At 38.7% G+C, this 22,899-nt stretch overlaps 1 non-coding gene across 1 annotated transcript; it reads left to right on the top strand.

The window, feature by feature from the left end:
• Positions 1-18,204: 18,204 nt before the first annotated feature.
• TRNAS-GGA (transfer RNA serine (anticodon GGA)) lies at positions 18,205-18,291 on the top strand. Its single transcript has one exon. It is a non-coding gene; the product is annotated as a tRNA-Ser (tRNA).
• Positions 18,292-22,899: the final 4,608 nt, after the last annotated feature.

Below are 22,899 nucleotides of genomic sequence, written 5' to 3'. Positions count from 1 at the left end.
GCTTGGACCGGTGAGAGAGAAGGGGCTTAATGGCAGATGCCGTATACTTAAGTGTTTCCGGGCTAGCATTTTGGTGGTTAAGATTTTTTTGTTTAGACATACGATAGTTACCTTTTTTATTATCCGTAATCTTAAGTTGGTGAGCCGTATGATAGGCGACTATCTCATACGGTTTGGAGAGCACTTGATTATGTCATTTGGGTAAATGGTCACATTGTGATATGGGCAATAAATGAAATTTACGATGGAAAAGGCCCAATGAGGTAACTTTTGACTCGGTGTTTGACAATCTAACTGTAGTTATGTTAGTTGTAGTGACATTTGTTAGTAGCTTGGTTCATGTCTATTCCATTTCATATATGTTTGAGGACCCGTATAGCCCTTGATTCATGTGTTATTTATTTATTTTTACCTTTTTTATGTTAATGTTGGTTACCGGAGACAATTTTATTTAATTGTTTTTAGGATGGGAGGGAGTAGGCCTTGCTTTACACTCATTGATTAATTTTTGGTTCACATGACTCTAAGCTAATAAAGCAGCTATCAAAGCTATGCTTGTTAATCGAGTAGGTGATTTTGGATTAGCTCTTGGCATTATCGGTTGTTTTACTTTGTTTTAAATTGTAGATTTTTGTACTATTTTTGCTTGTGCTAGTGTTTTTTCTGAACTTAATCACTATTTTATTGTCTGTAATATGAGATTTCATGCTATAACCGTGATTTGTATCCTATTTTTTATCGGCGCTATTGGAAAATCTGCTTAAATGGGATTACATACTTGGTTACCTGACGCAATGGAGGGTCCTACTCCAGTATCCGCTTTAATTCATGCAGCTACTATGGTAACAGCTGGCGTTTTTATGATGGCGAGGTGTTTTTTTTTATTTGAATATCTACCTGAGGCTTCGATCGTTATTACTTTTATGGGGGCTATGACGTTATTTTTTGCGGCAATCACTGGAATATTGCAAAACGATTTAAAGAGGGTCGTAGCTTATTCAACTTGTAGTCAATTGGGCTATATGATCTTTGCCTGCGGCATTTTTAATTATTCAGTTAGCGTATCTCATTTGATGAATTACGCTTTTTTTAAAGCATTACTTTTCCTGAGCGCAGGTTCAGTCATTCATGCCATGTCAGATGAGTAAGATATGCGTAGGATGGGAGGGCTTGCCATTTTATTACCTTTTACGTATGCTATGATGCTTATAGGGAGTTTATTTTTGATTGGATTCCTTTTTTTAACTGGATTTTATTCTAAAGATGCAATTTTAGAGCCTGCCTACACCAAAAAAGTGCGACTTGATGGACATGTATAGTCTTTCTTTATTTGACTTAAAAGGGACTAGCTATATCGTCTTTAACAATAGACTGCTATTACACTATGCTTTTCTGTAAGGAGAGTATGAAGCGCGGAAAACGATGCGATAAGTATATGATATCGCATGGGATCCTAACGGATTAGCAAGACGGATCAACCATAGTGAACTGTGCGATGACGCTTTTATAAAGTGGCCTCAAGTCTACGAGCTTTAACAAGGTAGGCCTCTGTAGGGATGTGATTTAGGATATAAAGTTTGGTTGCGTGCCCTGCAAAGGATCATTGGAGTATAGCACAGGATTCTTTACAAAGCTAACGTGTCAACAAGGCAACCCCAATGGGCTCTCCTCAGGCAAGCGGGAGGTTTGGTCGTGAGATTAGATAGCGTTCAATGGGCGGAAGACGATACGAAAAGCTATCGGCTTGCCTTCAGGTGGGATAGGCGATAATTTGCTGACTAGCCAGTGTGCTGACTCGAATCTTAGGTAGCGAAACGGGCCGATTATATCAACTACACAAAAATAGAAGTAATTGAAACCACGATCCTCTCGAAGGAGTCAGGACGAAAACGAATAGAGAATCTTCCTTTCATCGCCCAAGCACATTCGCCACTTGAGCCGTATGCGAGGGAACTTGCATGTGCGGTTCTTTGAGGGGGGGAAGCTCGAAAGAGCCCATCCTTCGCGATTATACCATTAGTGGCAATTTTGCCTTTTGGTTAGGAAGTGTTTCTGTTTTCTTTACTCCTCATTATTCTTCTCGTCTCTTTTTTTTGACATTTTTAGCACCGACCAATTCATTTAAGCGAAACATCTTACGATGCCATGACGCACCTATTTTTATGGCCATCCCTTTAATTTTTCTTGCTTTTGGAAGTATTTTCGTAGGATACTTGGCCAAGGTGCGAACTGTTAGCTTATAAGTCAATTTTGTGACAAAGCGGCTATTGCTCATTCAACATGATCTGAGTAAAGTGAACAATGACTGAAGATTGGATGCGGGTGAAATTCCCGCCAATGGCTGAGATGTTCAATTGACTCTTTTCCCTTTGTAGGAGGTCTGGCAGTTTCTGAGTTACAGACAAGCGAAAAAGGGGGAGGAAAAGAGGCCCTGGTGAACCTTCATAAGTGAACAGATGTAAGCTTTGCTGCCCAAAAGTATCCAGTATTAACCACACTGAGGGACAGGCCCGGTGAGCGAAGAGCAGGTTAAAGGGGTACAAGCCGTGTCAATCAATTATTGGCCTTGCATCAAACATCCAATAGGCCATGGACAAAAAAATGGCCACTGCATAAAAAGACGATGTCCAGATGACCACCCCATAAAGCACATTCTGCGCCTACGGGCCACTAAAATTATCCAATATACTCGGAACTGGAATATCCTAATAGGGTTCCTTTACGGTAGGCTGCCAAGCTATAAGCCCTATGGAAGCAGGATTTTTCAATAAGCAGAGCCCTGATATAATATGCTTACCTGGAGACTTAGGATTTTAGTGATTAATGAAGGGAGGCATAGAGAATAAGTAAGTTTTGCACGGAGAATATCTAAACGATATTTTCATTCTCTGGCTTATGACCGAGCAACATGATTGTAAACTTTGATGAAAAATTGACGCCCCTAGCATACCCTTTAATCTAGACGATTCATATAAAATAGAAAGGTAAGACTGTATCAGAACAAGTCACGCTCGGTGACGAAAGAAAAAATACCTTAAATCCCACATTCAAATGGCAAAGCTATAACATCCATTTGTGCCGGTATGGATAGCAAGGCAGACGAAGCAATCATTTTGCTTGGCTTCTTCGATCTTCATTCATATCGCTAACCACTGGACAGTTGAATTTTATGCACAGAATTGCTCAGGCAAAGGTCTGATTGGGCAATAAAGAGTTCCCGGTTACATACTATATATGAGGAAAGTTATTTAGGTAATAGGAAAAGGTTTCTTTGCCCATTGTAAAGTTTACAAAGTAAATTTCAGTTGGCAAAAAGGACAACTTATAGGCTCAGGCCATGTCAAACGGAACTAATTTTGATTATTTTCCATCGATTTTGCCTCCACAACTCATTTTCTCGCTCTAGTATAAGGCACGTTGTCGTATTTTAGCGGATTTTGTTTTTATCCGCCTACTTATTTTGCGGTAGTTTTTAAGTTTAATTAGAATAGACGATATTATGGCCAAGAAATGGAATCTTTGATGGAAACCAATGAAATAGGCACTTCATCTATAATGTAATCCCTTCATAGCTGCTGGCCGACAGAGTGGAGACAGCTTAAGAAAGTAGTCACTGTAAGCAAGTCGATTTCAAACAGACAGTTTTGACACAAATAAGATTTAGCAACCACCACGTTGTACTTCATAGATCAAGAGGGTCACAGAACAGATCTAGGCATCCTTACTCAATAAAAATGCCAAAATCTGGTCGGATTACGGAATTGGACTCCTAAGGAAATACAAAGTTGGCTAAGATTTTCATATATGGTCCATCGTGTCCGGATGGACCTCAAGCAAGCAAACAAGAAGGTTACTTTGCGTTGTTATTTTTGAAGAAAATTTAATGGAATGGAAAAAACTTAATTTATTAAGCGACAGCTAATAAAATAATAAGCAAACACTTCTAATGTGACAGCACGTTTCAAAGACTAGACCATAAACTTTGCCATATGGGAGCTCCGGACATAAATTTACTGACAGCATTCAATGTAAGGTTGCATTTGAAAGGATCAGGCTCAGCAAGTATTTCCTTAAGTGCCAAATCAGAAAGGCACGGTGGAAATTCCATAATTTCTAAACAATAACCCGGCTTGCATGAGCGTCTAACCCAGTTAACTTGTCAAATGGCTAGCTAAAGATGGAACAGGAGCTTTACCAAGCATAGAGCTTATTTTTTTTTCAGATCAATAGAACTACAAGCAAAGAAAAAAAGACTTTATAAGCAAAGGCAGCTGGCTTAGCCTTATTTCGGATAGGAATTCTTTAAACAATCCGGATCTATATTTCACTATATATATACCTTTTAATACATTTATTTGAAATTGTTTAGAAATAAAAAGAAGATATCAACTTTAACTCCTATATAAGCACGGCTATGCTAAATACACGCAATTTTTGATATTTTAGCTTATATAGATATAAAATTTATTTAATCTAAGAGAAGCCGTATGAGGCGTAAGCTGCATGTACGGTTTTGAAGCCGAGCCTTTCCGGCAGCAATGGGGCGGCTCAGGAAGCGATATGATGATTGGTTTAGGTAGGGCGGCCATAGGCTCACCTATAGGAATACTGATTGTGAAACCGCAATTCACATGCGAGGCATAAGACTTACTTGATTACTTGGAAACAAAGACGAGAAACCTAGCATGTCACAAAAGCGAGGCTCAAAGGATATTTGCTAGCCCTATTTAAGGATAAGAGCCTGCCCTGACAAGCCTTGCAAGCTTCTTAATGTGAAACAAGATGGGACAAAATATATCTATTTTCCATACCAAACTACCAACCCCCGCAATTAATTAAAGGAAAATACCAAGGAAGCGTGCAAACGTACATTTTCATATCCTTTGCCTTACTCTGCTGCCTAGAGGACAGGCCAGGCATAAAGTGACCCCGACTTCGCCTTAGCATAGGGACAGATTATCCGTCTAGCGAAGGGAGACCTCAAGGGTAGCTATTGTAAAACATTATGATCTATAGGTGACAACGGCGAGACTTAATAGGGGAGGGCAACCCAATGATTGGGAGTCGGAGGATCCATAGTACCTGTTACCTCGTATTCATCTTACAAAACGCTGACTAACGGGAAAGGGATCTATACATCTGCGAGACGGTATCAGGTCTCATAAGAAACCTTTGATGATATGTCCAGTTTCAATAAAGCAGAGAAAAAGCCAATATAAAGTAGCCAGGACTAAAAATATAACCAGATTAAAGTATGTCGTCGTTAGCAAAAATCATGAAAAAATACCTTAAGGCCTCTTATAGAAATATGGCTAATAGCCTATAGCGGGTTCAGATCGATAACAAACTGTGATAACAGAATTGCAGCGTCTTTATCACAAGTTATAAATGCACGTAATGTTGGCCTATTTTACGGTATATATTTGAACAGAAAAAAAGAATCACTGCCTTATTGACTGCTAAAGGAGTCAAAACAGATTGCCATAAGAAATGGTTATCAGGATGCTCCCAAACTTAATGCACAAGCTAATAAGGGCAGTGATGCTTTTTATGTTTCAGATCATGAGTGCACAGGTTCATTAATAATATTTAGGCCTTAAGTTGAAGGCTATAAGGCTAAGAATGGGGTCATAAGCTTCGATTGGCATTGGAAACAAAAATGAATTTTATATGCTATTTAATTTGAAACTGAAACCCAAAAAAAACTAATAAGACAACGGCCAAAAACACTTCGCTCCGCAAATAAGCCAGCGAAGTGCGAAGATGGGGCAAAAGCTTAAAGGCCTGATAAGCTAAAAAAAGTGCAGAACACAGCAAGCAAGCGCTTCTTTACTTCATTGCAAGCAAAAAGCGGATAAAAAAGAAAGTATGACGCTTTGCTTCTTTTCCATTTAAGAGCCCCTTCTTTTCTGATCAAACGGCGTCTGCTCTTAGCAATAAATAGCCTATGTGTCTCATAGCGGCCATAGGCTAATGTCGGCTAGAGAAGCCAGTCTTAATTGGGTGTCGACATGGGGTCTCTTTTCAACGAAAAGAGCCAAATGGCTAGCCGTCAAAAACTGAACACTGCACCAAAATAATAATAAAGGCTAATTAAGCAGCTAATCCTAGAAAATATTGCAAGATATCTTAATATAGCCTTTTGAAATCTTCATGTCTTACTTGGCTACGCTTTGCATAAGAGGCTAAAGACCTATTAACAATAGCTTCTGTGCGCAGTAGTTATTAGCTTCATAAGTGAGCCTTTAGGACGTTATTAGATTTCAGGGATCCGGACCAAGAGCAGGCCTCATTGCGTATGAAATGCTATATGGACATTCGGAAGGGAAGCGAGGTTTTAATGATACAATTGCGTCTAAGTTTCAAAAGCAGAGGATTTTCATGGAGCAAGCAGGGTGCGTGAGCTGCGCAATAGTTGACGACTATTTGACACGGTTCGAAGGGCACTTCGGTAAGCTTGGCATGGGTTTACGTTTTGACCCCTACCTGATTTTTGGGCTAATTCCCCTTTAATACTGCCCCGAAATGAGATTCTTGCCGAATCTGAGTTTGCCACTTTAACCACTATCAAACTAATCCCTATTCTGTTCAGTGCTTTAGGGGCTTTTATGGCATATCATGTAAATATTCCTGTGAATACATTTCCCTTTTTTGTTAGAATTAGTACTTTTGGTAATGGACTTTATCGCTTTTTAAACAGACGCCGGTTTTTTGATAAAATATTTAATGATTTCATTGTAGGATCGTTTTTGTGTTTTGGATACGAAATCTCATTTAAAGCATTAGACAGGGGTGCTATCGAAGTACTAGGTCCCCATGGGATTTCGTATACGTTCCGGAAACTAGCCAAGCAAATAAGTGAACTTTAAAGTGGATTTGTTGCGCGAAGAACACGTTATAACTCGTTAGCCTCAAGTTCCATAGTGAGTAAACAATAGATCTGACTTCACGAGTCCTTTGGACGGCCTAGGGGTGTGAAGACTGGAGTCAGCACAGTGCTGACCATAAGCTATATTAATGAGTTCTGACATAGGGGTTCTTCTATCCACGAGGCATGTCAAAATGGATAGAGGCATGGTGAGCATATCTGACCAAGGCTAGGGCATGTCAAGTTTCGCTAAAGCGGGGGAAATGGCAGCTCTCTGCCCTCTCTTGAAGATATATAGCTACATTGCTGTGGCCGATCAGAAGTCTGGAAAGCAAAATGGTCAGAGCACGGGAAAATGACGATTTCGGCAAGAGCCATACATAATAACAATTAGTGTCTTTAAGGCTCTGGGATCTCCCGTAAACCGCCGTATAATACAGGGCAAATATTGGGAGAAGCAGTGATAAAAATTATTTACAAAGCGCTGCGGAAAGCCGGATGAAAGGGAACCTTCATGTCCAGTTCGAAGGGCGATGATATCTCAACCCTACTACCATTACGCTTTTGTTATGTTATCTGGACTAATTTTATTTGTGACTGTAAATGGTATGTGGGATTTTTTATCCTTTTGGGTGGATAATTGACTTTATTTTACCTTTATTGTTTGTAGTTTTTTTGTATGAAATGGTACGAACTAACATTAAGAGGAGGTCCGATCCCTCCACTCCAGTTTCCTATAAGTTCTATCTGTAATAAATAATGCGTAGAGAACCATGATTGTTGTCTCAAGGGCTGCCATTCATGTTTCTTTGGCTACACTGCGATTTTGATAGTTTTAGGTATGATTGTAATTTTTATTATTATAATGATTTTGTATTGGTTATTTTAATGTGTTAAATGTATAATTGACCCAAGAATAAAAGTATTGACAGGGGTCTGAAGCCTGCTATGGCAAAAACGGATTATTATCCATCTATTTGTGTGAAACCATTTGGTGTCCAAGGTCTTACTCTTTAGTAGGTTGAGTCTCACCTGGACTCCCACCGCGAAGATCTTCAAATGTCTTTTCTCTTTTGGAACGGGTTCAGACTACCATTACGGAGATTCCCCGAAGATTTTGTCAGCATTTGGTAATCAAATCGAGAAACCCACGGACATTTTGAGTCAGATGAATGAAATGCAAGATTTTCTCTTTTCTATTTCTAGACTTTGATCTTTCTCTATTCCTAGAGAAATGATGAGTAGATAGTCCTAGGAGAAGGAAGAGGAAACGGATACTCGATGCCTAACGAGTAAATATGATTTTTTGAGGTACTTCAAAATTACTTTGATCTGTTCTATTCAATCATATGGAAAGCTGCATCCGACGAAAGCCGTACGTGCAGTTTGGAGGGAGATCTCCAACTAGCCGGAAGATCCACCCTACAATATGGAGTCAAAAAGCCAAAATAAAGTCTTAAGTAAAAGACAATTGGGATAGGAGACGAAAGACACATCTGCAAACTCATGTTACATTGGAGCGTCGTAGCGAACAAAAAGAGAACCATGGAATCGGATCCGATTTATCGGAATCGATTGGTAAACATGCTGGTTGATCGAATCATGAAGGATGGAAAAAAATCATTGGCTTATCAGATTCTTTTGTAGGCTCAATTTTGGAAGTTGTTTTGTGTAATCGATTTTGTTGTTGTTTTTGTTGTTTTTTTTTTTTTTTTTTCAATTTTAATTTGAATTTTTTTTTTTCAATTTTTAAATTTAATTTCAATTTAAATTTAAATTTAATATTTCAATATTTATTATTTGATATCTTTTATTTATTTATTATTTATTTATTATTTTTTTTTTTTTTTTTTTTTTTTTTTTCAATATTTGATATTTTATTTCAATTTTCAATTTCAATTTTATTTTTCGATATTTTATTTTCTGAATATTTTTAATTTGATATTTGAATCTTTTGCTCATTTCCTAACGTCTCAGATTTGTTTCAATCCACGAAGAAAAAGGTAGAAATAGCCCTGTAGCTACCGAGGAAAGCAGGTACGCAAACAAGGCCGTTTAGCCATAGCAGTATTATACTGTAGAACACTCGCACTATCCGAGGTAATAGATATGTAAATAAACCCGCAACGCAGTGTTACACTGTAAAGCTCTCGTATTATCCGAGGTAATAGATATGTAAACAAGGCCGCTTAGCCATAGCAGTTACTGTAGGAGCTCTTGTGCTATCCGAGATAATAGATATGCAAACGGGATGACCTCTCGTATAATAATTATAATCACTTTATTATGAACCAAAAGTTTTCTTTTTTTAGTTGCTTAGGCAACGCCCAACTTTCTTAGAAATAAGAAAAATTCTTTATGATAGGCATGGTAAGAATAGAATGTTAAGTTTAGGATTAAGCATCTCCAGTATTCATATGTTATTAAAGTTATGTTGTCTAATTGTCTATAATAGAATGTTAAGTTTTGGAAGAATAATTGTTTATGATTGGCATGGCAGGAATAGAACGTTGAGTTTTGGATTAAGCATTCCCAGTATTCATATGTTATTAAAGTTATGTTGTCTAGTTGTCTTTCTTTTGTGTTCTAATTTAATAGCCAAACCCAAGAAAACTTATAAGTCTTTATCTATAGTCAGTCCTCGTATCTGTATTTCTTGTCAAAATAGTGCTACTAAAACAGTCTTAAGTAGTTTCTTTAGCCATCAACCAACTTTTAGATGCAGGAGTTGATCCCAAAGAGATACCTCTTCCTCACGAACTTATTCTTAATCGTGATCTTATGGCTCAAATATATCCCAGTTTTGCAAAGGGATTGACTCCCTTTTTTGCACTCGACTGGTCAGAATACTCAGATTTTCTAACTTTTCGGGGAGGATTAAATCCAGTCACGGGGGGATTATGGTTGACTGATACGGCGCATCACCACCTAGCCATTGCTGTTCTTTTCCTGGTAGCTGGTCACATGTATAGAACCAATTGGGGTATCGGACACGCAACGAAAGAAATTCTTGAAGCCCACAAGGGTCCTTTTACTGGTGAAGGTAACAAAGGTCTTTACAAAATTTTGACTACCTCGTGGCACGCCCAATTAGCGATCAATCTCGCCATGCTGGGATCCCTAACGATTATAGTGGCTCATCATATGTATGCCATGCCCCCTTATCCATACCTAGCTACTGATTATGCCACGCAATTATCCCTGTTTACGCATCACATGTGGATAGGTGGTTTCTTAATAGTCGGTGCAGCCGCACACGCAGCCATTTGCTTGGTAAGGGACTATGATTCGACTAGTCAATATAATAATTTATTAGATCGTGTCATTCGGCACCGTGACGCTATAATCTCACACCTCAACTGGGTATGCATATTCCTGGGTTTTCACAGTTTTGGTCTGTATATTCATAACGATACAATGAGCGCCTTGGGTCGTCCCCAAGATATGTTCTCCGATACTGCTATTCAGTTACAACCCATATTTGCCCAATGGATACAAAACACTCATGCTTCTGCTCCTGGTTCAACCGCACCTAATGCTACTGAGGGTACCAGCCTAACTTGGGGTGGTGGCGAACTGGTAGCGGTGGGTGGTAAAGTTGCTCTATCACCCATTCCATTGGGTACAGCAGATTTTTTGGTGCACCACATCCATGCATTTACTATTCACGTTACTGTATTAATTCTATTGAAGGGTGTTTTGTTTGCCCGAAGTTCCCGCCTAATACCCGATAAAGCAAATCTTGGTTTCCGCTTTCCCTGTGATGGACCGGGTAGGGGAGGTACCTGCCAGGTGTCCGCATGGGATCATGTTTTCCTGGGATTATTCTGGATGTATAACTCCATTTCTGTTGTGATATTCCACTTTAGTTGGAAAATGCAATCTGATGTTTGGGGTAATGTAAGTGAGCAGGGAGTAGTTAACCATATAACCGGGGGAAACTTCGCCCAGAGTTCGACAACAATTAATGGATGGTTGCGCGATTTCCTATGGGCACAAGCTTCCCAAGTTATTCAATCATACGGTTCTTCTCTCTCAGCATATGGTCTATTATTTTTAGGAGCCCATTTTGTTTGGGCCTTTAGCTTAATGTTTCTATTCAGCGGTCGTGGATACTGGCAAGAACTCATTGAATCAATTGTTTGGGCCCATAACAAATTGAGGGTCGCTCCTGTCACACAGCCTAGGGCCTTGAGTATTGTACAAGGACGCGCTGTAGGGGTGGCTCATTACCTCCTGGGTGGAATTGCTACAACATGGGCATTCTTCCTAGCGAGAATCATTGCAGTGGGATAATGGCTAGGAGGATTCGAGAAACACTATGGCATCAAGATTTCCAAAGTTCAGCCAGGGTCTGTCCCAAGACCCAACTACTCGTCGTATCTGGTTCGGTATAGCCACTGCGCATGACTTCGAGAGTCACGATGATATTACCGAGGAAAGACTCTACCAAAAAATATTTGCTTCTCATTTTGGTCAGTTAGCTATAATTTTTCTTTGGACCTCAGGAAATTTATTCCACGTGGCTTGGCAGGGTAATTTTGAAGCGTGGGTGCAAGACCCATTACATGTAAGACCAATTGCTCATGCTATTTGGGATCCACACTTCGGTCAACCAGCTGTAGAAGCTTATACCCGAGGAGGAGCCACGGGTCCGGTAAATATCGCTTATTCTGGCGTATACCAGTGGTGGTATACTATCGGTTTACGCGACAATCAAGATCTTTATAACGGAGCTATTTTCTTACTAGCCGTTTCCGCTTTGTTTCTATCAGCGGGTCGATTGCACTTACAACCTAAATGGAAACCAAACCTTTCCTGGTTCAAAAATGCTGAGTCTCGCCTCAATCATCATTTATCGGGGCTTTTCGGTGTAAGCTCCTTGGCTTGGGCGGGACACTTAATTCATGTAGCTATTCCCGAATCCAGAGGCGGACACGTAAGATGGGCGAATTTACTCACTGCATCTCCGCATCCCCAAGGGTTAGGACCATTCTTTTCAGGTCAGTGGAGTATTTACGCACAGAATCCAGATTCCAACGATCATTTATTTAATGGTGCTCAAGGAGCAGGAACCGCTATTCTAACGTTTCTGGGAGGATTTCATCCACAGACTCAGAGTCTATGGCTGACCGATATTGCTCATCACCACCTAGCTATTGCTGTTGTGTTTATCATAGCTGGACACATGTACAGAACAAACTTTGGGATTGGACATAGCATAAAGGAGATCCTGGAGTCACATCTTCCGCCAGGGGGCAGATTGGGACGTGGACATAAAGGACTTTATGATACAGTCAACAATTCACGTAATTTTAAGCATCCAATTCCCACTTCCCGTTGGTGAAACTACCGATAAGAAAATTGCTATACAATCGATCCTATTTTAAGAAGAATGTACGTGGATTTTTTATCTCAAAAGAAAGCGTACGTCGAGTCAATTCTATTTTTGGAATAGCAAAGGAGATGTCTCCCTGTACAATATGGATTCAAGATATTCATGAATTGAGTGTTCATGGTTCGTATCACAAATTAGAAGCTGATCCCAGATTTTTACTTTGCCTAGTATTGAGGAATATTCATAATGAGAACAGGGATTCTCGCATTTGTAACAATCTTGTCATGGCTTCGACTCACATACCTGCAAAGATAGATCCAGCTTTGATAGCCCCAAATCGGTTAAACCAATTGATAAATCTTCGTAAACCTAATAGTTTTCAGCGTCAGAAAGAATTGTCGATTCTATCATGTGTCAAAGGATTTAACATACAGGCTGATCCATCTTTTCTTAAAGGAACCGGGTTTGGAACTACGGGTTATAGTAAACGAGATTTATTCTTTCTTGCTCATGAAGCGTTATTAATCAGTACTTATAGAAGAGAAAAAATTGTATGTAGTAATGCAATTCTATTTGCTTTACATAGACAACGCGTGGTTGCGACTTATCTGGATAATGCAATTTCATCCGGTTCGGAGTACAAAATATTTTTTCATAGGATAGGAAAAGCTATTCCTTAAAAGAGTTTGGATTGGCCAAAAGAATAGGTTCTTATTAATCGATTGTTATTATACAAGAATTCTTGTATCGCTCATGCAGATCTTCCATCTACCGGAAACCAAAGGATTCATTGCTTTTCCTTTTTTGTCGAACTTGTATAAACACAACCCTATTTGCACCTATCAGTTACGAACTTGCTATTGTTATGAAAGACAACCCCTAGGCTCAGTCACAGCAACGAGTACCGAACCGTCGTTCCCACGGCTACAGTACCAGGAGTTGCTGCTGAGCCAGCCCGTTCAAAACAGTACTTCTGTCTAGCAGAAACTATTAGCGACATCCCTAGAACAGTATTCGTATCGTGAACCAATGGCCACTTTTCCGGTCGAAGGAAATGCCTAATAAATAGTCAAATACTGCACTCTTTAGCTACTGTACTCCGGAAACAAAGTAAGGGAAAGCCCCGTACGTCAAGAGCTGCACTGCTATGAATCAAAGACTGTCTGCTCGCCGTTTCCGGCCAGTATTGCGGGTTCAATGGCTTTATACGAATTAGCTGTTTTTGACCCATCCGATCCCCAGAAATGGAAATTGTTAATACTGGCACTGTACCTTAAGTGGGAGATGGAATAGCCCGCATTCATGGTTCGAACAAAGTAATGGCTGGAGAATTGGTAGAATCTGAAGATGGTACAGTAGGCATCGCTTTGAATTTAGAATCTGATAATGTTGGCTAAGTACTGATGGGCGATGGTTCGACCATACAGGAAGGGGGTTCCGTAAAAGCAACGGGAAAAATTGCGCAAATACCAGTTAGTAATTCTTTCTTAGGCCTTTAAGCCAGTAAATGCTTTGGCCCAACCGATCGATGGAAAGGGTCAAATCCCAGCTTCTGAGTCTAGATCAATTGAGTCTCCCGCACCATATGGGAATTATTTCAAGACGTTCCGGTGGCGGAAAACGACCCGAATCTGCAGGAATTCGGGAAGGTTGAAGCAATGGCCAAACCTCCTTGAGGCTACAGCAATAACGTCATAAGCAATGACACTTAACTAAAGCACTTTATCCTCGCTTTCCACCTTTTATCTAGGGTTAGGAGGATCACGCGCCATAATGCCGGATCTCCATCTTTCTTTGTTGGTTGCTCTCCAGTCGCAGAATTATGAATAGTTTCACTAAAAATAAGTTTATTGGCTTGAAAAAAAAAATGAACCAATCCTTTAGCCTGGCAACCTGTACTATTTTTGCTGCCTCCAGCAACCTGTTGCAACTAACTTCATATTCAGGATGAAACAAGACAATTATGCCAGATAGTAAGGAATTACAAGTTTTCTGCACTAGAAAAAGCTAATAAATGGACTCGACCCATTATATATTTTTCCAGTAGTCATTTTAGGGACGTTTGCATGTACTGTGGGTCTTGCGGTTCCGGAACCATCAATGATTGGTGAACCAGCAAATCCTTTTGCGACTCCATTGGAAATATTACCCGAATGGTACTTTTTCCCTGTCTTTCAAATACTTCGTACAGTTCCCAATAAATTATTGGGGGTCCTCTTAATGGCGTCCGTACCGGCGGGCTCGTTGACCGTTCCTTTCATAGAAAATGTAAATAGGTTCCAAAATCCGTTTCGACGCCCATTGGTGTGGGTGGAAGGATCTCCTTGGCAATGTTTAAAGCGCTAGAACAGAAGGTGCGCCTGAAATTGAGACTTTTGATTCAAAAGGAGATGAACAGAAGGTTCAACACCCTTTTGATTGCACTATTGATGAACAGGTTCAACATAATCCTCCTTTTGCTAAATCAAAAGATGTTGAGGCAGAAGCTGAATCAAAAGCAGGGCCGTTAGGATGCTTAAAAGCAACCTCTCTTTAATGAACGAACGGTTATAAACATCAGAAACAGACCGCAGAGCCTAAGTAAGTCTTTGCTATGCCGTTGTATTTTTGCTTTTTGGATGAAGAGATAGTTTGATCTATGGATCTGGTCAAATATTTAACACTTTCTATGATTTTTTTCCCTTTAGGTATCCGGGGAATTTTTTTAAATGGAAGAAATATCATCATTATGTTAATGTCAATCGAGTTAATGTTACTGGCTGTCGATCTAAACTTCCTAGTATTTTCCGTTTATTTAGATGATATGATGGGTTAATTATTTGTTTTATTAGTGTCAACGGTGGCAGTTGTGGAATCTGCGATTGGGCCTGTCATTTCAGTGATAACTTTTTGAATCCGCGGAACTATTGCTGTGGAATTTATTAATTGCATGAAAGGTCAAGCGCTATTGTTTTTATTGGATCTCGTTTTTTTCTTTTTCACACAGAGCTTGCTTCGGCGTCAAAAAAGGTATGGTCTAAATTTATCTCTTAGAATCTAGCAAATTGGATAAAATCAAAAGCTTCTGTCACTCGACCACTTTCCGCTCTGACCCTCTGAGCCAAAATTAGGCTATGAAACGGCGACAACAAATTACGATAAATGGTATGCTTTGGCTCTATAAATGAAACATCATAATGTTGACAAATCGTGGTCTTCACAGAATCTTTAAGAAGACATTGACTGGCTAAGCCATGAATTTCTTACGTATTTTTAATCATTGCAATAGCGCATCATTTTACAAAATTATGATATTGGCGGTTTTCGAGATTCTCAAAAGTGCTTGCTGTCAACGCTAATATAATGACTTAGCTTTTACAATAAAATCGAAACTAAAATGACCGTGCCGGGCAACAAAAAAGTTTAATAGGCCAACAGATAGCACTTCACAGGCAGTTGATGAAGGATCTGTGGCAATCGTTTGAGGTGAATTGACAATTTTTCGTGGCGGAACCAACTTCTTTTATACTGTCAAACTCTGCACCGTCAATTGAGCTATTCAAGCCAATGGCTTTTCTTGTTATGTTTACCTTGTTTCTGGCTAACGTACTGGTGGAGAATTTTGTTTTTAAGGAATAAATGATACGATTCATCTAATGTATTTTTACAAGATCTTAGGCGTTTCGGTGCTGCAGAAAGCCTAATCTGGGATGTCTCTAATGATTCCGTATCTTGGCCGAAGATTTACATTTGTCAAATGGCCTAGGTGTGCGCATTTTGAAAAGGTTTGACATCTGCATGTATGTAAAGGTGATTCTTTTTAGTTAGTTTGCCTTATTGCTTAAAGTTGCTTTCTTTTTACCGGTTTATTTATCTGAGGCAATTTTGATCAATCTACTGGATCCTTTGCTAAGTAATCATCAATTTCATAAACTCCTTACTACATCTGATGGCAACCGGAAATTAAGAAATAATCATGCGGCCCACATACTGACAAAAAAATACGCGACCAAACATCTAAAGCTTTTATTTTTTCAGCAAATATTCTTTGAAAGATCTGTAGCTTCTCTGAAAATTATTTCTATTCTGAAAGTAGCATTTCTTTGAGTTAGCGTAGCTTTTTAAAGTCAATGAGCAACATGGACAAAAACTAGCGCTCCCTTACCAGCTAAATTTCCCTTGGCAGGCTACGATGCATTTTCTGCAGTGTATGGGTTTCTTTTGTCATGTTACTGTCGCACTGCTTGTGTTTTGCATTTGTTTGGAGGAAACGGGATTTGAACCCATGATACAATCTTATTGTATGTTGATTTAGCAAACCAATGCCTTAAGCCACTCAGCCATACCTCCGGTAAAAGAAAAAGAAGCAAACCTTTTCTTTATAAAATTCAATCAAAAACCCATTTTTTCACATCTAAAAAAGCAAACCTAACAATCCTTGGCATTCCAGCTGGATTTATGCCTTATTTATCTATTTATTTTCTTTACTAGTTTTTTGACCACTTCATCACAGATAAAAATGAACTGGCAAGCAGCATTATAAAGTATGTAACTTCGATCATAAGGATCAGTCTCTAAACGCATCGCTCTGTAATAGCTTTATAATGCTTCAGCATATTCTCCTTCAGATTGGGCTGACATCCGTTACGGTCGCCTACGTAATGTAATGAGCTCCGTTACGAAACCGTACTTGGGATTTTCATCTCATACGGCTCCTCCTGCTTTTGATATACAACCAGGGAACAGTGTTTGGAACCAAGTCTACCTTCAGTCTATTTCAGAAGCAGGGGCTAGTGTCTCCAAGAATACCGATCTCTAGCCATCCTTCTTGTCAATAAGATCATACCCGTGCAATAGGTACCATAATGCCTTTAAGAAACTTTATGACAATTTCTTCGTTTTCGACGCTTCGTGTGTTGCGGGGATTAGCTACCCCGACAGTCTCCGATGATTTCAGGGGTATCCGAGATACAAACGGGATGGGTTTTTGCTGCCCTAATTATGATGGATCCATTTCACAAAAGTTTGATATGTATTTCAAATAGTAACGGAGACTTTGTGTTGTCAGTTCCTGCACGTGATGTTTATCCTTTATGCTTACCTACAGATTTGCGCATCGCGGATACTTTCATGGGTCTAACCTTTGCTTAATACTACGATCTACCATAGATTGGAGCGGGAGCAGTGGGGGTTGCACCAATCGTGGATACACGACGGAAGGACTTGTTTATCAACCAACACACCTTCACCAGAAGCGGATCTATTAAGATTGTAATCTTATCAATTTGGTACAAAAGGAAGATGATTAAGTTCTATTTCGAATCGCACCATCCCTATAATAAATAGAAGCTTCTCTTTCTCTTTTACTCGTTGGTAAAATTTGCAATAAGATGTCTGCTAGAATTGTGAAAGTTTTATCAATAGAATTATCGTTTCTTTGAGATCTAGGCATAATTAATTTAATTCTTTCATAGATATTGTTCTTTGTTACGCTTATTACTGGATCATTAAACCAGCGGGCATTTTGCAAGAAGAAATCTTGTTATGGATAAAAAATCTAAATAATAAATCTGTATATTTCTAGATTTTTCTCTTTCTATCACATCATTTGCTACACTTTCAAGATGAAGAGACCCTTCTGAATTATTCTGGGTACAATAGAAAAACAGTATTCTGGACGTTGCATAAAACGGAAATTTATCATCGAAGGTACGAAGCCATGAATTTCGTACTAGATTCGTAGGTCTTTACCTACGGGAAGAAAATATCCAAAGTTTTTTTAAGAATTACCTTTTTGAAAAAGTCTTTGGCGTCAAAACTTTTCTTTTTGGAACCGAGATATTTCCCGTGTTTCAATGGCTTATTTTGGTTCCACTTCTCAATAGCAATAACAATTGGGAAATGCCTACCTGTGATGAAATTTCGTGCCCCTGTTTTGCCTCCTCAAACAAGAAGTATTGGATTCTGTTGTCACACTGCTATTTGAATCGCTACACTATGTGCATGTTTCTGCATGACGGGAAAGGTGACCGAGTGGTTTAAGGTGTAGCATTGGAAATGCTATGTAGACTCCCGTCTACCGAGGGTTCGAATCCCTCCCTTTCCTTTCTTTTCAGTCTTTGGATTCCCCCTCTTTTACAGTATTTAAACAAATTATGGATTCCCGAAGATCCAGCTTGGGATTTTATATAGTCCAAGCTGAAACTACGAGAGGAGCTACGTCGACCAATTTTTAAAAAGGAGTCCTTTACTATTAAAACAACATCAATGAATTTTCTAAAAAAGTGTAAAGCTCTTGTTGAAATCCGTTCGTTCTGCTGAGTTGACACTCTTTCCAATTCGATTTAACATTTCAATTTGCACTTATGACACTTTCACGTCGTGAAAATTAAAATAGTAGATCTAGTAAAAGAAAAAACACACAAAAAGTTTTTGAAATTTAAAGACTTTTTTTTTTAAGCTTTGCGAGAATAATACTCGACAACTAGCAACTCATTGATATTCAATTGGATAGATTCTCGATTCACGATCCCATTCACCGATCCTTTTGTTTCATCGCCTTCTGTTGGAAAAAGAGTCAAATGATCCGGTATTTCATTCCTCTTGGAGGATTCGGTACCAATAGATTTGAGTGTCCCAGAAGGGGTTAGTAAACCTTTCAAAGCAATAATATCTTTAAGTTTGCAACGATAGCTTGGTATATCCACTATACAATTATTTACTAGAATGTGTCTATGATTAACCAATTGTCTGGCTGCGGGGATAGTGGGGGCCATACCCAATCGAAAAACGATATTATCCAAGCGCATTTCAAGCAATTGTAATGATACCTGACCCGTTGAACCCTCGGCTTTCCTAGCAATTCGTATATATCTAAGTAATTGGCGTTCTGTTGATCCGTAGTTGAAACGTAATCTCTGCAACGCTTCTAATCGTATGCAAAATTGAGATGTTTTTCTCGAAACAGACGGGTCACCATCAATCCGTGTTTTATTTGGGTTTGACGTCTTGCTCGTAAGCTCAGGTAAATCCTTTAGACGACGTACTATTTTCAAGCGAGGTCCTCGATATCGAGACGTAGGGGCTCCTTTTCCGTAAACGTATTGCAACTGAAAATCAAATGTTTGAAGATCAGAGTAAAGATGATGCTGCAAGTACCACTCGTTTCACTCTCTTTCTCTCATCAGATTCGGTATATACAACAATCATAGCATATAATAGAATGGAGACAAACGAAGTTTCAGTTTGTTAAAGATTCAAATTCTCTGACAAAAAGAAATAGATAAAAAGGAACTAACAAAATTCATTCTATTTATCATGACTATCCGTTAGGTTTTTTAGAATCGAACCAGTAACCTTTGATTGATAATTGGAGTGCCTTTGAATTTGAATCAAATTCCTTCACGAATACCGGACGGCTTTTCTCGAATTGGGAGGTGCAAAACTCCCATACTCTAAAAGAAACGTGCAATTGTAATGAGTCAACATGGATTCGTTATAAGTATCGAGCAAAACTAAGCCCTTTTTGCTCTTTTCGGACCCAATTTATTGATTTGATCAAAATATTAAGGTATAATTTTGATGAATAAACAAGCAACAAGCAAGAATTGACCATATATTCAAAAGAGTCTGAATCGAAAAATCAAAAAAAATTAATTATTAAAATTTATTTCATACACGTTTCTAATGTTTTAGTTGGTCTTTGGGAGATCAAGGAGCAGTCGCAATAATCAATAAGAATTTGGAGCTTTGTGGAACGAAAATAGCAATTTATGGTAAAGGCGGAATAGGAAAATCAACAACTAGTTGCAACATATCAATAGCCTTGGCCAGGCGGGGAAAACGAGTATTACAAATTGGATGTGATCCTAAACACGATAGTACTTTTACACTTACTGGATTTTTAATACCTACAATTATAGATACTTTACAATCAAGAGATTATCATTACGAAGATGTATGGCCGGAGGATGTTACTTATAAAGGTTATGGTGGAGTAGATTGCGTAGAAGCTGGTGGACCGCCGGCGGGAGCCGGCTGCGGGGGATACGTAGTCGGAGAAACAGTAAAGCTATTAAAAGAATTAAATGCCTTTTATGAATACGATATTATTTTATTTGACGTACTGGGAGATGTAGTCTGTGGTGGTTTTGCAGCCCCATTAAACTATGCTGACTATTGTATCATAATCACAGATAATGGTTTCGATGCGCTTTTTGCAGCAAATCGTATAGCTGCATCCGTTAGAGAAAAGGCGCATACGCACCCTCTGCGATTAGCAGGTTTAGTTGGAAATCGAACATCTGAAAGAGATCTTATTGATAAATACGTTGAAGCTTGTCCCATGCCCGTATTGGAGGTACTACCTCTAATCGGGGATATCCGGGTATCTCGGGTGAAAGGAAAAACATTGTTTGAAATGGCTGAATCTCAACCTACTCTTAATTACGTTTGTGATTTCTATTTGAGTATAGCAGATCAGATATTGTCTCAACCAGAAGGAGTTGTACCGAAAGAAATTCCAGACAGAGAATTATTTAGCTTACTGTCTGATTTTTATTTCAATCAGAATAATGGAAAAAGAAAGAGTGATTCAGACATTCAACAAAAAATTTCAACAGATTCTATGATCATTTGATTCTACAACCAAGTACCTTACAGTAACTCCATGCATTTACTTTTTTAGAGGAAATTTCTTTATGCAAACTATCAACGTTACTAATTTCGAGTGTGAAACTGGTAATTATCACACTTTCTGCCCCATCAGTTGCGTAGCCTGGTTGTATCAAAAGATTGAAGATAGCTTCTTTTTAGTGGTAGGTACAAAAACTTGTGGTTATTTTCTACAAAATGCTCTCGGAGTTATGATTTTTGCGGAACCTCGTTACGCAATGGCAGAATTGGAAGAAGGAGATACTTCAGCTCAATTGAATGATCAAGAGGAGTTAAAAAAAATATGTATTCGAATAAAAAGAGATAGAAAACCCAGTGTTATAATCTGGATTGGCACATGTACAACAGAAATCATAAAAATGGATCTAGAAGGTATAGCACCTAGGCTAGAAAACGATCTTAAGGTCCCAATTGTAGTGGCACGGGCCAATGGATTGGATTATGCCTTTACCCAGGGGGAAGATACTGTACTGGCCTAACGGCGCATCGGTGTCCAAAACGTAATATGTCCAAACCTCAATGTAGGGAAGATGTAGTTGATACCGTCAATGGACTCGAACCCAATGAATTGAAAAGTAATTTATCCAACTCAAAAATACGAGAATCGGATAATAATTACTTAGTCCTTTTTGGCTCCTTACCCTCTAATGTAGCTTCTCAATTTCATTTGGAATTGAAGCGACAATCCATTGATGTATCGGGTTGGTTACCCTCTCAAAGATACACTGAACTTCCTTCACTAGGTGAAGGAGTTTACGTCTGCGGCGTAAATCCATTCTTGAGTCGTACGGCAACGACTCTAATGAGGCGTAAAAAATGCCGGTTAATTGGAGCACCTTTTCCGATTGGCCCCGACGGCGGGCGTGGATAGAAAAAATTTGTTCTGCATTTGGTATAGAACCTTGCGGTTTGCAAGAAAGAGAGGCTAAAATTTGGGATAGCCTAAAAAATCATCTTGAAATAAGGGAAAATCTGTTTTTTTTATGGGAGAAAATTCGTTGGAAATCTCAATAGCGAGATTCTTGATTCGATGTGGAATGATTGTTTACGAAATAGGTATCCCATATATGGATAAGAGATATCAGGCTGCTGAACTACTTTTTTTGAGAAACACTTGCGAAACAATGAATGTTCCAATGCCACGAATTGTAGAGAAACCAGACAATTATAATCAAATTCAGCGTATGCACGAATTGGAACCCGATCTAGCCATTACTGGAATGGCCCACGCAAATCCTTTAGAAGCAAGAGGAATTGATACAAAATGGTCCGTTGAGTTCACGCCCAAATTCACGGGTTTACCAATGCAAAAGATGTGCTCGAGCTTGTAACTCGTCCTTTAAAACGTAATTTCAAATTGGGAACTTTAAAGCAGAACGTCTTGCTGAGACAAAAAACAAATCATTAAAGAATTTTTCACTGGTAAATAAAAAAAACTAGTTTCTAATTAGTAATAAAAATAGCAATAAAACAACAAAAAATTAACAATGAGTTTCAATCTATCTTTTCTATAGTAAACGTTACGATTTTTTACTAAACATTTCCATTGAGCCCATGCATAGTATGAATGTCAAACATGCTATGCAGAGGCATACAAACTATACGTATACTACCTTCTAGACATTACGAAGAACATATTGACTCACGCGACGTAACTTATTTGTTTTATTTGTCCAATTCGATTTTTTGAATTTATAAATTAGTAAATGAATCTATCTATCTATTGACTATTAATTCCAGAATGAGGATATAATAAAAAAGGACTTTCTGGTAGTAAATAGTGTATAATCAATCGTTATTCATCAAATAATATAGGAGGGAGAATCGGATATTATTAAAAACAATAAGATCAAATTAGGATCTTGCTTTTTTGGAATGACATCATTTGTTTGGATTGGAAACGCTAGTTCCTTGTTAATCCTTGGATTTTACCATGGCCTATTATCGACACTACCCATGAGTCCTTCGCAGATTTTATGTGTAAGATCCTTTTTTATAGAAGGGAGCATCGGTGGAATCACTGCATTGATCGGATCAATGA

This window comes from Lygodium microphyllum, unplaced genomic scaffold (genome assembly GCF_053477565.2).
Source record: "Lygodium microphyllum isolate KBCC unplaced genomic scaffold, Lygodium_microphyllum_v1.1.10 scaffold_42, whole genome shotgun sequence".
NCBI lineage: Eukaryota > Viridiplantae > Streptophyta > Polypodiopsida > Schizaeales > Lygodiaceae > Lygodium > Lygodium microphyllum.
This window is presented reverse-complemented; position numbering and strand designations above follow the sequence as displayed.